This window comes from Gasterosteus aculeatus, chromosome 6 (genome assembly GCF_964276395.1).
Source record: "Gasterosteus aculeatus chromosome 6, fGasAcu3.hap1.1, whole genome shotgun sequence".
NCBI classification, from domain to species: Eukaryota; Metazoa; Chordata; class Actinopteri; order Perciformes; family Gasterosteidae; genus Gasterosteus; species Gasterosteus aculeatus.
The window spans coordinates 6,472,715-6,487,372 of record NC_135693.1 but is presented as its reverse complement, the minus strand read 5'-3'; the positions used below and the strand labels follow the sequence as shown (position 1 = coordinate 6,487,372).

Here is a 14,658-nt window from a genome sequence, read left to right as displayed (position 1 = left end):
CGACAGAACCACAGAGTGTCCTCCGTCACCCTTTCATCGAGGATTGCTGATATTTCCCGGCGTGATATTTCTTGTCTTTGTTTGAGTGAGTATCAAAGATGCTTTTCCTGGGTTTAAATATAACCATTGAGAGGTTATATAACCAGGCCTCTGGTTTACCCTCTACTTGGTAATACATAACAGTGATATCATGATCCTAGAAGTGTGCACTGAATTGACCAGTACATTGTTTGCAATCACTGATCAAATAGTACTCGTATGGCGTTGTGTTTTCTCCGCAGATAGTGCAGAGATAACGCGATGCCGAGCTGGTTTACGAGCTCCGTGGGATCGATTGTCGTGGCCTTTTGACATTCAAGTCATACTGCCGATTGTCTGGGTTGTTTATCGCTTATCGGTCTGTGGCTGATTCAGCACCGTTTGAGCGATCGCTGACTCTGTGTCGCACTCTCCCAGAGGAGCATTTATAAGACTTCCAGAGCCACGCTAGTGGTTTATTGTTAGGTCCAGCAAGGCTTTGCTAACCAGTTTACAATCCCTCCCTTTCCGTTGGACTTTAAAAAGTATTTATGGCAGTCAGCTGCAGGATATATATCAGAATTTACCTTGTAAGTCCAATTTTGTCATAACATTTTTAAAGCATCCGTAAAAATGTTTGTTGTATTCAAAATGAGGAATCACCGGACGGACAAAGGACATCGCACATCGAAAGGTTCAAATCAAATGTATTTAGTAAAAGAAAGGGTCAGATGAACAACATCTCAGAACAATGGTTGCCTACAGCTATTTATACCGATCCGTAAAGGTGTGAAAGTTAGTGTCCACACCTCTGGGAGTGGTCTTCTGGTGAGTTCATTGTAACTCGGATTTCAAATGACCCTCAGTCAATACCAGTTGTTGTGCTATTAAGTATTACATGCATGCATTCCAGTTGATTACATTACATTAAATACAATCAGAACTGTACATTGATATTATTTGATTACAGTTTTAAAATTACAATGGTTTTACAATATTGTCATTACCTAAATGATTACACAGTTTCAGAATCATGGCTGTATTCTGGTGTACACTAAATGCATTTCATTCATTTATGAACCGTCAGTTTATTTCTAATATCCAACATGTTTTATTGAAAGAATACCCAAAAGACCCGTCTTTCACTGAAGCTACGATAGCCCAGGATTCATTTTACACTTGATCTGATGATGCCCCTCAATGAAAAGTCAGAAGCACGCCACAGATTTGGGATTCACCCCGAGAAGGAAAGGAATGTAGGAACCGACATTTCATGGCGATCCCTCTGAGCATCATGATAATCATGCAATAGGTCCGGAAAGTAACTTCCCCAGTTATAAAATCGAATTGGGCGTTAATTTGGGAGTTTTTCGGTTTATAAATTAGCTTTATCTAATCAATTGTTCCTTTATAATTTGATATATCCCAACAGACAACAATTATGTTTCAGAGGTCAGAGCACAATTCAGATAATAACTGTGAATTCATTTTTTATTTATTTGTTGGGGTTATCACAAGTCAAATATAATTGTGTTTATTCTCAAGTAAACCTGCCATGTGTAATTAATGGGTATTTTTTTAAACTGGACAGGACAGGATACAGAACATAACCAGATTTTGTTTCTGACTAATTTTCTAAAACATATGTTGATGAGGTTTTTGTGTTCATTTTATAGAAGTTGCTAAGAGAAGGTGTTTCGATGCTTCTTTTGCATCACCAAGACTGACATCTGGAGGATAAAGCCAAGAGCTGCAAGTGTTTCAGACTTCTTTTCTTCTTGGAATTCTGAGGAATTTGCTTTTTGGAAACACTAATGAACCCCTTGCGTGTCCTTTGCGTGCCCTTTTCACACCTCCCTGCGCGCGTCGACCCATTTTTTCTAGGTGACGCACGCGACGCAAGCCATTGGTCCGCTAACTACGTCCTTTACGGAGTCTCACATTTCCGTTTTCATAGCACAATACCGCCATTATTAAAACGAATAATGTTTTACGAGAGAACGGAGCAGATTGAAGAACTTTTGTCGGAAGAAATGCGTAAGTATGACCGCTTATACAAGCCGTCATTGGCGGACTAAAAGGACGCGCGGATGGCCTCTGATTCATGGAGGGAGATCTCCGCAAACGTCGGTTTGCCGTTCGTGAGGTGTACAAAGTTGTGGAGGTGAATTCTTTAGATAAAATCCCCAAACCAAAACCCATTCATTCTCTATGGTTGTGCTAAACCACTACGGGTGTAATATATCTTTGGCCACCGGTGGCGCTGTTGTGCGGACCGAGCGTTTGCCCGGATGTAAAGCGTTTCTCCGGACATTCTCCGTCAGTCTACCCGGGAAAGAGCACCGAAGCGACGGTGCACCTTCGTCGGACCTCGCGCTACGAGGAAGTCACTAAACAGTAAGTCAAAGACATGTAATGTGTAATAATTATTCAGATAAATATGCAGCATGTCTATAAATGTAATTTATGTTGGTGTCACGCCACATGTTAGTTTATAGTTGTGTTCACGTGTGTTTGACTGCATTAATTACTAGTTGCATATCACAGATGTAACTCAACTAATAAATGAGGATCTTGTAATATATTAAACCACCAGAATTGTTTAAAGTCAGTCAAATGTAAACACATTAATGCCTCAATGATTAGGATAATATATGATATATTTGGCATCACGACTAGTTTTAATCTTACTTTAAAAAAAGTTAATTTAACTTAAAGTTAATTTAAGTCCCTGAAGCCCATGTACTGGGGACTGGCACAGCGCTGCAGCGCTGCAGGCATAGAAAAGGCACAATAACAGTGGGTAGACAGGTAAATTATATCAATATTTTTGACCATCATTGGTGACACAAACAGCTCATAGTAACAACTTAGATTACTTTTCATTTTTTTCAGTTTCATTAAAGAAAAGCCCTTTGCATTCAATTTTATTTTGATGACCATATCCACCGGTGCACACATGGTGGTCTATATGACTGCTGTCACATCGATGGCTTTCCTTTTCTTTTTTCTTTCAGGGATCGCTGTGTTGCACTTAAGGTGGCAGAGTCGTCTGCAGGAGAACATCTGAAATGGGATTCTTGGAGAACAACAGATTGCCAATGTCACGTCTGGCAACCATCACATTTTAATGCAAACATTAATATCAAGCTGGACTTGTTTCACTGCATGAGGCGGTTCCTCCGTGAGTGTGTGTCGGTGGCATCCCGCCCAGTACAGTTCCTTTGCTCAGTTCCTCTGGACTGGGACAAGCACAACAGCAAGACAGATCACACCCAGGCCCCGAATCTACCAGTCTTTCATGAGTTTTTAATGAAAGTTTATATTTATTATACAAGTATTTGATTCTATAGGTCAGAATGACTTATAATACTCTGTCTTTTGTTCCTGTAGAAACTCTACGTCCGCCGTCGCTGGCAGTTATCGACCTGCTGCTCAACAAACACCGTGAGCAGAAGGACATGCTGAAGCTTGTGGACCAGGACTACGCTGCTCTAGTTCACAACTCCTGCACAGACCCCAACAGCATGCTCCACCCGACAACAAAACTACATGTTCTACAATATGTAAAGCACCTCAGCAAATTGTTGAACACCAGTTCCTCTTTAAACGTCAGTCCAGAAAAACTGCAAGAGAGGCAGAAACTCTGTCACTCTCTGACAGAGGCGAGTGAGACTACTAGTGTGCAGGTTGTTACGATGTCTGTTGCATTTGTTCACCCACCTCCACCTGTTCAGATGCTGACACAAGCTTCTATTGAGAAGATTGTACCCAACATCATGGAAAAGCAGCAGCAACATAAACAGGAACAACAACAACAACCGGGGCAAAAGAAGGGCTGCACGAAAGACAAAGTTCTTTCAGCTAGAACTGGATGCCACACAGAAAAGTTCCATCTAGCATTTTAAGTCCAATTATTTGTAATATTCATGTTGTAATTAGTTTATATATTGGTTTCTTGCATTTGTGACTTTGTACATTGAAATATTATCATTTTATTCTTTATATTTGGTTTTAATATTCATTAGTTTAATTATTTAGATGTCTTTATTTCTGTAACATTTTTGTTTGTATAGGACTATACAAATCGGTTGATGTATCTGTGTTCAACATTTATTGTCCAAGTTAATAAATATATTTCAATTACTAATGTCTACATGTGTCATCAATAAGTGAATCACTGTAGTGAACAGTAAAATAAGTTGATCTGTAAGTACAATCTAGTGATAACCAGTAGACAGCAGATTGGGGTAAACATTTCCTTTATTTGTTATTTGAGATGGATAAGGTAGGATGGAGTGGGAGGTGAAGGAAGGTGTTCTTCCACGTGTCCAGTCTCAGGCACAATATTTACTTAAATGTACATGAAATAAAAATAAGGCAGAAATGAGGTAAGGGGAAATGTGCAAAACTGAGCAGATTGTAAAAATGAAAAGATGAAATGAAATGTGTGCAATATAAATTAACAGTACAGTTAATTAAAGCCGACCAATTAAAAAAAAAAAACATTTAAATAAATGTACATGAAATAAAAATAAGGCAGAAATGAGGTAAGGGGAAATGTGCAAAACTGAGCAGATTGTAAAAATGAAAAGATGAAATGAAATGTGTGCAATATAAATTAATAGTATAGTTAATTAAAGCCGACCAATAAAAAAAAATTAAAAAAAACATATTTAAATAAATGTACATGAAATAAAAATAAGGCAGAAATGACTTAAGGGAAATGTGCAAAACTGAGAAGGTTGTAAAAAAATTAAATGAAATCTGTAATATAAATCAACAGTACAGTACAAGTGAAATCCTGACAAGCGAGTTAGGTTTTAAAGCAGCCAGAGTATCCCTGGTTTTTTTGTTTTGTTTTTTAGATCTTTTTTTTTTCAGAATTTTTTTTTCAGGCTAGATGGATGAGGTAGGATGGAGTGGGAGGTGAAGGAAGGTGTTCTTACAGGTGTCTAGTCTCAGGCACGTTGATGTTGACGTCCTGGATAGTCTCCTTTTTCTTCTCTTCTCTCTCCTATGTCTTTGTCTCCTTGTCCTGGAGCTTGTGCCTCATTTCGTCCATCTCCGTCTGCCGGTCTTTTTTTTTTTTTTTTTTTTCAGAATTTTTTTTTTTCAGGGTAGATGGATGAGGTAGGATGGAGTGGGAGGTGAAGGAAGGTGTTCTTACAGGTGTCTAGTCTCAGGCACGTTGATGTTGACGTCCTGGATAGTCTCCTTTTTCTTCTCTTCTCTCTCCTATGTCTTTGTCTCCTTGTCCTGGAGCTTATGCCTCATTTCGTCCATCTCCGTCTGCCGGTCTTTTTTTTTTTTTTTTTTTTCAGAATATTTTTTTAGGGTAGATGGATGAGGTAGGATGGAGTGGGAGGTGAAGGAAGGTGTTCTTACAGGTGTCTAGTCTCAGGCACGTTGATGTTGACGTCCTGGATAGTCTCCTTTTTCTTCTCTTCTCTCTCCTATGTCTTTGTCTCCTTGTCCTGGAGCTTGTGCCTCATTTCGTCCATCTCCGTCTGCCGGTCTTTTTTTTTTTTTTTTCAGAATTTCTTTTTTTTCAGGGTAGATGGATGAGGTAGGATGGAGTGGGAGGTGAAGGAAGGTGTTCTTACAGGTGTCTAGTCTCAGGCACGTTGATGTTGACGTCCTGGATTATCTCCTTTTTCTTCTCTCTCCTATTTCTTTGTCTCCTTGTCCTGCATCTTGCGCCTCATTTCGTCCATCTCTGTCTGCCGGTCTTTTTTTTTATTTTTTTAAGTACAGGCAGATGTTTTCAAGGACTGTTTTGTTGTCCTCTAATTCTGGGATCCTGGTGATACGGATCTAATGTTCTTTGGGGATGGTATCCTCTGTTTGTTGGATCTTAGAGATCAGGCACAATACAGTGAACCCACTGCTTGTGACCATCTCGTTGTGGATATCCTCTTGGCTCTTTTTCAAATTCAAAGATTTTATTGTCAAATATACCCCCCTTGTGTATTGAAATTCTTATGCTTGCCTTTTCTGGACAGCCGACCAATTTTAAAATAAAAAAATAAAAAAAAATGATTTACATAAATGTACATGAAATAAAAATGAGGCAAAAATGAGGTAAGGGGAAATGTGCAAAACTGAGCAGGTTGTAAAAAAAAATGAAAATGAAATGAGTGCAATATAAATTAACAGTACAGTTAATTAAAGCCCACCAATAAAAATAAAATATATATATATATATGTTTAAATAAATGTACATGAAATAAAAAGAAGGCAGAAAAGAGGTAAGTGAAAATGTGCAAAACTGAGCAGGTTGTAAAAAAAAATGAAATGAAATGGGTGAAATATAAATTAACAGTACAGTTAATTAAAGCCGACCAATTAAAAAAAAAAAGATTTTTTTTTTTTAAATAAATGTACTTGAAATAAAAATAAGGCAGAAATGACGTAAGGGAAATGTGCAAAACTGAGCAGTTTGTAAAAAAATGAAATGAAATGTGTAATATAAATCAACAGTACAGTAAAAGTGAAATAACAAGCTGAAGTTCAGACCAGTTGTGAGTTAGGTTCTGAAGCAGCCAGAGAATCCCTCTGTCATTTTTTTTTTTTTTTTAGATCGTTCTTATTTAGATCTTTTTTTTTTTTTTTTTAGATCTGTCTTACTTGGATCTTTTTTTTTTTTTTTTTAGATCCTTCTTATTTAGATCTTTTTTTTTTTTTTTTCTGTCTTACTTGGATCTTTTTTTTTTTTTAAATCTTTCTTATTTAGATCTTTTTTTCAGATCTTTTTTTTTTTAAGTACAGGCAGATGTTTTCAAGGACTGTTTTGTTGTCCTCTAATTCTGGGATCCTGGTGATAAGGATCTAATGTTCTTTGGGGATGGTATCCTCTGTTTGTTGGATCTTAGAGATCAGGCACAATACAGTGAACCCACTGCTTGTGACCATCTCGTTGTGGATATCCTCTTGGCTCTTTTTCAAATTCAAAGATTTTATTGTCAAATATACCCCCCTTGTGTATTGAAATTCTTATGCTTGCCTTTTCTGGACAGCCAACCAATTTTAAAATAAAAAAAAATAAAAAAATAAATGATTTACATAAATGTACATGAAATAAAAATGAGGCAAAAATGAGGTAAGGGGAAATGTGCAAAACTGAGCAGGTTGTAAAAAAAAAATGAAAATGAAATGAGTGCAATATAAATTAACAGTACAGTTAATTAAAGCCCACCAATAAAAAAAAATATATATATATATATGTTTAAATAAATGTACATGAAATAAAAATGAGGCAAAAATGACGTAAGGGAAATGTGCAAATCTGAGCAGTTTGTAAAAAAATGAAATGAAATGTGTAATATAAATCAACAGTACAGTAAAAGTGAAATAACAAGCTGAAGTTCAGACCAGTTGTGAGTTAGGTTCTGAAGCAGCCAGAGAATCCCTCTGTCATTTTTTTTTTTTTTTAGATCGTTCTTATTTAGATCTTTTTTTTTTTTTTTTTAGATCTGTCTTACTTGGATCTTTTTTTTTTTTTTTTTAGATCCTTCTTATTTAGATCTTTTTTTTTTTTTTTTTTTTAGATCTGTCTTACTTGGATCTTTTTTTCAGATCTTTTTTTTTTTTTTTAAGTACAGGCAGATGTTTTCAAGGACTGTTTTGTTGTCCTCTAATTCTGGGATCCTGGTGATAAGGATCTAATGTTCTTTGGGGATGGTATCCTCTGTTTGTTGGATCTTAGAGATCAGGCACAATACAGTGAACCCACTGCTTGTGACCATCTCTTGGTGGATATCCTCTTGGCTCTTTTTCAAATTCAAAGATTTTATTGTCTAATATACCCCCGTGTGTATTGAAATTCTTATGCTTGCCTTTTCTGGACAGCCGACCAATTTTAAAATAAAAAAAATAAACAAAACGATTTACATAAATGTACATGAAATAAAAATGAGGCAAAAATGAGGTAAGGGGAAATGTGCAAAACTGAGCAGGTTGTAAAAAAAAATGAAATGAAATGAGTGCCATATAAATTAACAGTACAGTTAATTAAAGCCCACCAATAAAAAAAATATATATATATATATATATATGTTTAAATAAATGTACATGAAATAAAAATAAGGCAGAAAAGAGGTAAGTGAAAATGTGCAAAACTGAGCAGGTTGTAAAAAAAATGAAATGAAATGGGTGAAATATAAATTAACAGTACAGTTAATTAAAGCCGACCAATTAAAAAAAAAAAAGATTTTTTTTTTTAAAATAAATGTACTTGAAATAAAAATAAGGCAGAAATGACGTAATAGAAATGTGCCAAACTGAGCAGTTTGTAAAAAAATGAAATGAAATGTGTAATATAAATCAACAGTACAGTAAAGGTGAAATAACAAGCTGAAGTTCAGACCAGTTGTGAGTTAGGTTCTGAAGCAGCCAGAGAATCCCTCTGTCATTTTTTTTTTTTTTTAGTTCGTTCTTATTTAGATCTTTTTTTTTTTTTTTTTTTTTGATCTGTCTTACTTGGATCTTTTTTTTTTTTTTTAGATCTTTCTTATTTAGATCTTTTTTTCAGATCTTTTTTTTTTTAGATCTTTTTTTAGTTTTTTACAGAATTTTTTTTTTCAGGGTAGATGGATGAGGTAGGATAGAGTGGGAGGTGAAGGAAGGTGTTCTTACAGGTGTCTAGTCTCAGGCACGTTGATGTTGACGTCCTGGATGGTCTCCTATTTCTTCTCTTCTCTCTCCTATTTCTTTGTCTCCTTGTCCGCAATCTTGTGCCTCATCTTGTCCATCTCCGTCTGCCGTTTTTTTCTTTTTCAGAATATTTTTTTTTCAGGGTAGATGGATGAGGTAGGATGGAGTGGGAGGTGAAGGAAGGTGTTCTTACAGGTGTCTAGTCTCAGGCACGATGATGTTGACGTCCTGGATTATCTCCTTTTCTTCTCTCTCCTATTTCTTTGTCTCCTTGTCCTGCATCTTGCGCCTCATTTCGTCCATCTCCGTCTGCCGGTCTTTTTTTTTTTTTTTTTAAGTATAGGCAGATGTTTTCAAGGACTGTTTTGTTGTCCTCTAATTCTGGGATCCTGGTGATAAGGATCTAATGTTCTTTCTGGATGGTATCCTCTGTTTTTTGGATCTTAGAGATCAGGCACAATACAGTGAACCCACTGCTTGTGACCATCTCGTTGTGGATATCCTCTTGGCTCTTTTTCAAATTCAAAGATTTTATTGTCAAATATACCCCCCTTGTGTATTGAAATTCTTATGCTTGCCTTTTCTGGAAAGCCAACCAATTTTAAAATAACAAAACAATAAATGAAAAAAAAAATGAAATAAAATGTGAAAAACTCAGTGAAACCACTGTTTGTGACCATCTCATGGTGGGTATCCTCTTGGCTCTTTTTTAAGCAGCCAGAGAAATCCCCCTATGTCTTCAGCAGTTTGTGTTGTTTCCAACTGCTGCCAGTTTTTTGTTTTTTTTGATAGGGGGGGCAATTTGCTCTTTTTTTTAATGGGGGGAAAATGCCCACCCCCGCCCCCGCATCCCCGCATCCCCCCACCCCCGTAACTTTTTGCCATTTGAGGACCAGACGCGCGCCGTTTGCGGGGAGGGGCGATTTGCGTTTTTCAATGGGGGGGCAATTGTCTTTATGTAACGCGCCCCCCCCCCCCCCCCCCCCCCCCATTTGAGGACCACACTCCTCATTCAATGGGTATTTTTTATTCCCTGTGCTGTGTTCTTTTCCAACTTCATTGACTGGAAGGTAGCACAGCGGCTGAGGAATGAGGAATCTTTTACATCTCATCCATTTCTTTCTTTGGCGAATGCAAGACCGCAAATGAAGATGAGGGGATTTCTGTATCTGCGCACATACCCTGAACCCGGCCATTTGTCCGATGTTCGGATAACCTCACACAGCCGGTTTGACAAATCAATAGTAACAACTTGTGAAGGTAGTCCAACAGTTTCATTCGGTCGTCATTGGAAACTGGGTTCTCGGTTCAATTTCTCAAGTTATACATTATGCAAGGTAGACACACATGACCCCTCTATACTTTGTATTAAAGGCATGGCTAGCGGTAAAATTAGCATCTGTTAAATTCTATTTATGATATTGTAATAACATATTACGTCATATATTGAAATATAATGGTATATTTACGATATTAGTTCTATATTATGTTAAATGGTATTAGAAATATGGAATACGATGCTATTTTATGATATTATTTCTATGATATTAAGTTAAATTATATTAGAAATATGGAATACGATGCTATTTTATGATATTAGTTCTACGGTATTAAGTTAGTTATATTAGACATATGGAATACGAGGCTATTTTATTTTAGTTCTACGATATGAAGTTGAATTGTATTAGAAATAAGGAATACGATGCTATTTTATGATATTAGTTCTACGGTTTTAAGTTAGTTATATTAGACATATGGAATACGAGGCTATTTTATTTTAGTTCTACAATATGAAGTTAAATTGTATTAGAAATAAGGAATACGATGCTATTTTATGATATTCGTTCTACGATATTATGTTCTAAGTAAGTATAAAGCCATGTCTCCTATATTAGTTCTACTATATTATGTCATATCAGTGTTTCCCCTATGTTCCCAACTATGGGGGCGGACGTATCGGAGGGGGGCGTGGGTGTTGGGGCGCGCTGGGGGATACAATGGTAGGGAAAACACTGTATATGAAATTATGTTATATAATATTAGAAATAAAGGTGTAATGCCATGTCTCCTATATTGGTTCTACTATATTATGTCATATCAGTGTTTCCCCTATGTTCCCAACTATGGGGGCGGACGTATCGGAGGGGGGCGTGGGTGTTGGGGCGCGCTGGGGGATACAATGGTAGGGAAAACACTGTATATGATTTTAAGTTAAATAATATTAGAAATATTAAGTATGATGACATGTTTGTTATATTACTCCTACATAATGCTATATGATATTAGTCCTATATTATTTTGTTATTATCTATGATATTACAAATACGAAGTAACATAATATGTTATGTATATTGGCATGGCATTACTGCAATATTGGCATGGCATCATTGAAACTATAAAGGAGGACATGTGTGTCTACCTTTCCTAATGCATAACTTGAAAAATCAAACCGAGATCCCAATTTCCAACGACGGACGATTGAAACTATTGGTCTACCGTCACAAGTTGTCACTGTTGATTCGTCAACCCAGCCGTGGGAGTTCATCTAAACACCAGCCAAATGGCCAGATCCAGGGCATGTGCACAGATACAGAAATCCCGTCATCTTCATCTGCAGCCTTGCATTAGCCAAAGAAGGAAATGGATGAGATGAAAAAGATCCCTCATTCCTCAGAGGCCCTGCCGTGCTACTGTCCAGTCCATGAAGTTGGAAAAAAACACTTCCTAGAGCACAGGGAATGTTACTCACCAATGAATGAGGAGCCGGTCCATGCCTGTTGGGGGGTATTTAGTGCTGTGTTGGGGGCGGCGCCGTTGGCGGGGCTATGTTGGGGGGGCGATTTGCGTTTTTTTTTTTCAATGGGGGGGGGGCGATTGTTTTTTTTCAATGGGGGAAAATGGTCCCCCCCCCCACCCCCCCGCATACACCGCACCCCCATTTGAAGACCACACTCCTCATTCAATGGGTATTTTTTATTCCCTGTGCTGTGTTCTTTTCCAACTTCATTGACTGGAAGGTAGCACAGCGGCTGAGGAATGAGGAATCTTTTACATCTCATCCATTTCTTTCTTTGGCGAATGCAAGACCGCAAATGAAGATGAGGGGATTTCTGTATCTGCGCACATACCCTGAACCCGGCCATTTGTCCGATGTTCGGATAACCTCACACAGCCGGTTTGACAAATCAATAGTAACAACTTGTGAAGGTAGTCCAACAGTTTCATTCGGTCGTCATTGGAAACTGGGTTCTCGGTTCAATTTCTCAAGTTATACATTATGCAAGGTAGACACACATGACCCCTCTATACTTTGTATTAAAGGCATGGCTAGCGGTAAAATTAGCATCTGTTATATTCTATTTATGATATTGTAATAACATATTACGTCATATATTGAAATATAATGCTATATTTACGATATTAGTTCTATATTATGTTAAATGGTATTAGAAATATGGAATACGATGCTATTTTATGATATTATTTCTATGATATTAAGTTAAATTATATTAGAAATATGGAATACGATGCTATTTTATGATATTAGTTCTACGGTATTAAGTTAGTTATATTAGACATAAGGAATACGAGGCTATTTTATTTTAGTTCTACGATATGAAGTTAAATTGTATTAGAAATAAGGAATACGATGCTATTTTATGATATTAGTTCTACGGTTTTAAGTTAGTTATATTAGACATATGGAATACGAGGCTATTTTATTTTAGTTCTACGATATGAAGTTAAATTGTATTAGAAATAAGGAATACGATGCTATTTTATGATATTCGTTCTACGATATTATGTTCTAAGTAAGTATAAAGCCATGTCTCCTATATTAGTTCTACTATATTATGTCATATCAGTGTTTCCCCTATGTTCCCAACTATGGGGGCGGACGTATCGGAGGGGGGCGTGGGTGTTGGGGCGCGCTGGGGGATACAATGGTAGGGAAAACACTGTATATGAAATTATGTTATATAATATTAGAAATAAAGGTGTAATGCCATGTCTCCTATATTGGTTCTACTATATTATGTCATATCAGTGTTTCCCCTATGTTCCCAACTATGGGGGCGGACGTATCGGAGGGGGGCGTGGGTGTTGGGGCGCGCTGGGGGATACAATGGTAGGGAAAACACTGTATATGATATTAAGTTATATAATATTAGAAATAAAGGTGTAATGCCATGTCTCCTATATTGGTTCCACTATATTATGTCATATCAGTGTTTCCCCTATGTTCCCAACTATGGGGGCGGACGTATCGGAGGGGGCTTGGGTGTTGGGGCGCGCTGGGGGATACAATGGTAGGGAAAACACTGTATATGAAATTATGTTATATAATATTAGAAATAAAGGTGTAATGCCATGTCTCCTATATTGGTTCTACTATATTATGTCATATCAGTGTTTCCCCTATGTTCCCAACTATGGGGGCGGACGTATCGGAGGGGGGTGTGGGTGTTGGGGCGCGCTGGGGGATACAATGGTAGGGAAAACACTGTATATAATATTAAGTTAAATAATATTAGAAATATTAAGTATGATGACATGTTTGTTATATTACTCCTACATAATGCTATATGATATTAGTCCTATATTATTTTGTTATTATCTATGATATTACAAATACGAAGTAACATAATATGTTATGTATATTGGCATGGCATTACTGCAATATTGGCATGGCATCATTGAAACTATAAAGGAGGACATGTGTGTCTACCTTTCCTAATGCATAACTTGAAAAATCAAACCGAGATCCCAATTTCCAACGACGGACGAATGAAACTATCGGTCTACCGTCACAAGTTGTCACTGTTGATTCGTCAACCCAGCCGTGGGAGTTCATCTAAACACCAGCCAAATGGCCAGATCCAGGGCATGTGCACAGATACAGAAATCCCGTCATCTTCATCTGCAGCCTTGCATTAGCCAAAGAAGGAAATGGATGAGATGAAAAAGATCCCTCATTCCTCAGAGGCCCTGCCGTGCTACTGTCCAGTCCATGAAGTTGGAAAAAAACACTTCCTAGAGCACAGGGAATGATACTCACCAATGAATGAGGAGCCGGTCCATGCCTGTTGGGGGGTATTTAGCGCTGTGTTGGGGGCGGCGCCGTTGGGGGGGGGGCGATTTGTGGGGGTTTTTTTCAATGGGGGGGGGGGGGGCGATTGTTTTTTTTCAATGGGGGAAAATGGTCCCCCCCCCCCCCCCCCCCCCGTCCCCCCGCTCCCCCTCCCCCCATTATATAGCCCCCCACATATTTAGAGCTGGTGGAAGGGGCAGGGCGGGGGCAGGGGGGTATTTAGCTGTGATGGGGGCCCTGGCGGTGGGGGCGCGGGGGTTCTTGAGCGCTGTGAAGCGCGGGTGGAAGGGGAGCGGGGGTAGATGGATGAGGTAGGATGGAGTGGGAGGCGAAGGAAGGTGTTCTTACTTGTGTCCAGTCTCAGGCACGTTGATCTTGACGTCCTGGATGGTCTCCTTTTTCTTCTTTTCTCTCTCCTATTTCTTTGTCTCCTTGTCCTGCATCTTGCACCTCATTTTGTCCATCTCCGTCTGCCGGTCCGTTTCTTTAAGTCGAGGCAGATGTTTTTAAGGACTGTTTTGTCGTCCTCTAATTCTTGGATCCTGGTGATAAGGATCTGATGTTCTTTGGGAATGGTATCCTCCGTTTGTTGGATCTTAGAGATCAGACACAACTCAGTGAAACCACAAAACCACTGCTTGTGACCATCTCGTGGTGGGTCTCCTCATGGTGGTGGCTCTTTTTTAAAGCAGCCAGAGAATCCCTCTGGGTCTTCAGCAGTTTGTTTTCTGCTTCCAACTGCTGCCAGGTCTCGTTGTTGACCCTGAGATCAGCACTTATGACAGAAAGGTTTTTTTTGGTCTCGGTGAGCTTCAGAGATAAACCCTCGTTCTCCCTGATAGTCTCATCCAGAGCCTCTGTCTTGATCTTTAGCAGTTTGTGTTCTTCTACCA

General features: G+C 38.2%; 1 long non-coding RNA gene across 1 annotated transcript; it reads left to right on the top strand.

The window, feature by feature from the left end:
• The first annotated feature begins 1,531 nt into the window (after window positions 1–1,531).
• Window positions 1,532–4,168, top strand: LOC144409419 (uncharacterized). The gene is made up of 2 exons (XR_013467861.1): window positions 1,532–2,415; window positions 3,036–4,168. It is a non-coding gene; the product is annotated as an uncharacterized LOC144409419 (long non-coding RNA).
• Window positions 4,169–14,658: the final 10,490 nt, after the last annotated feature.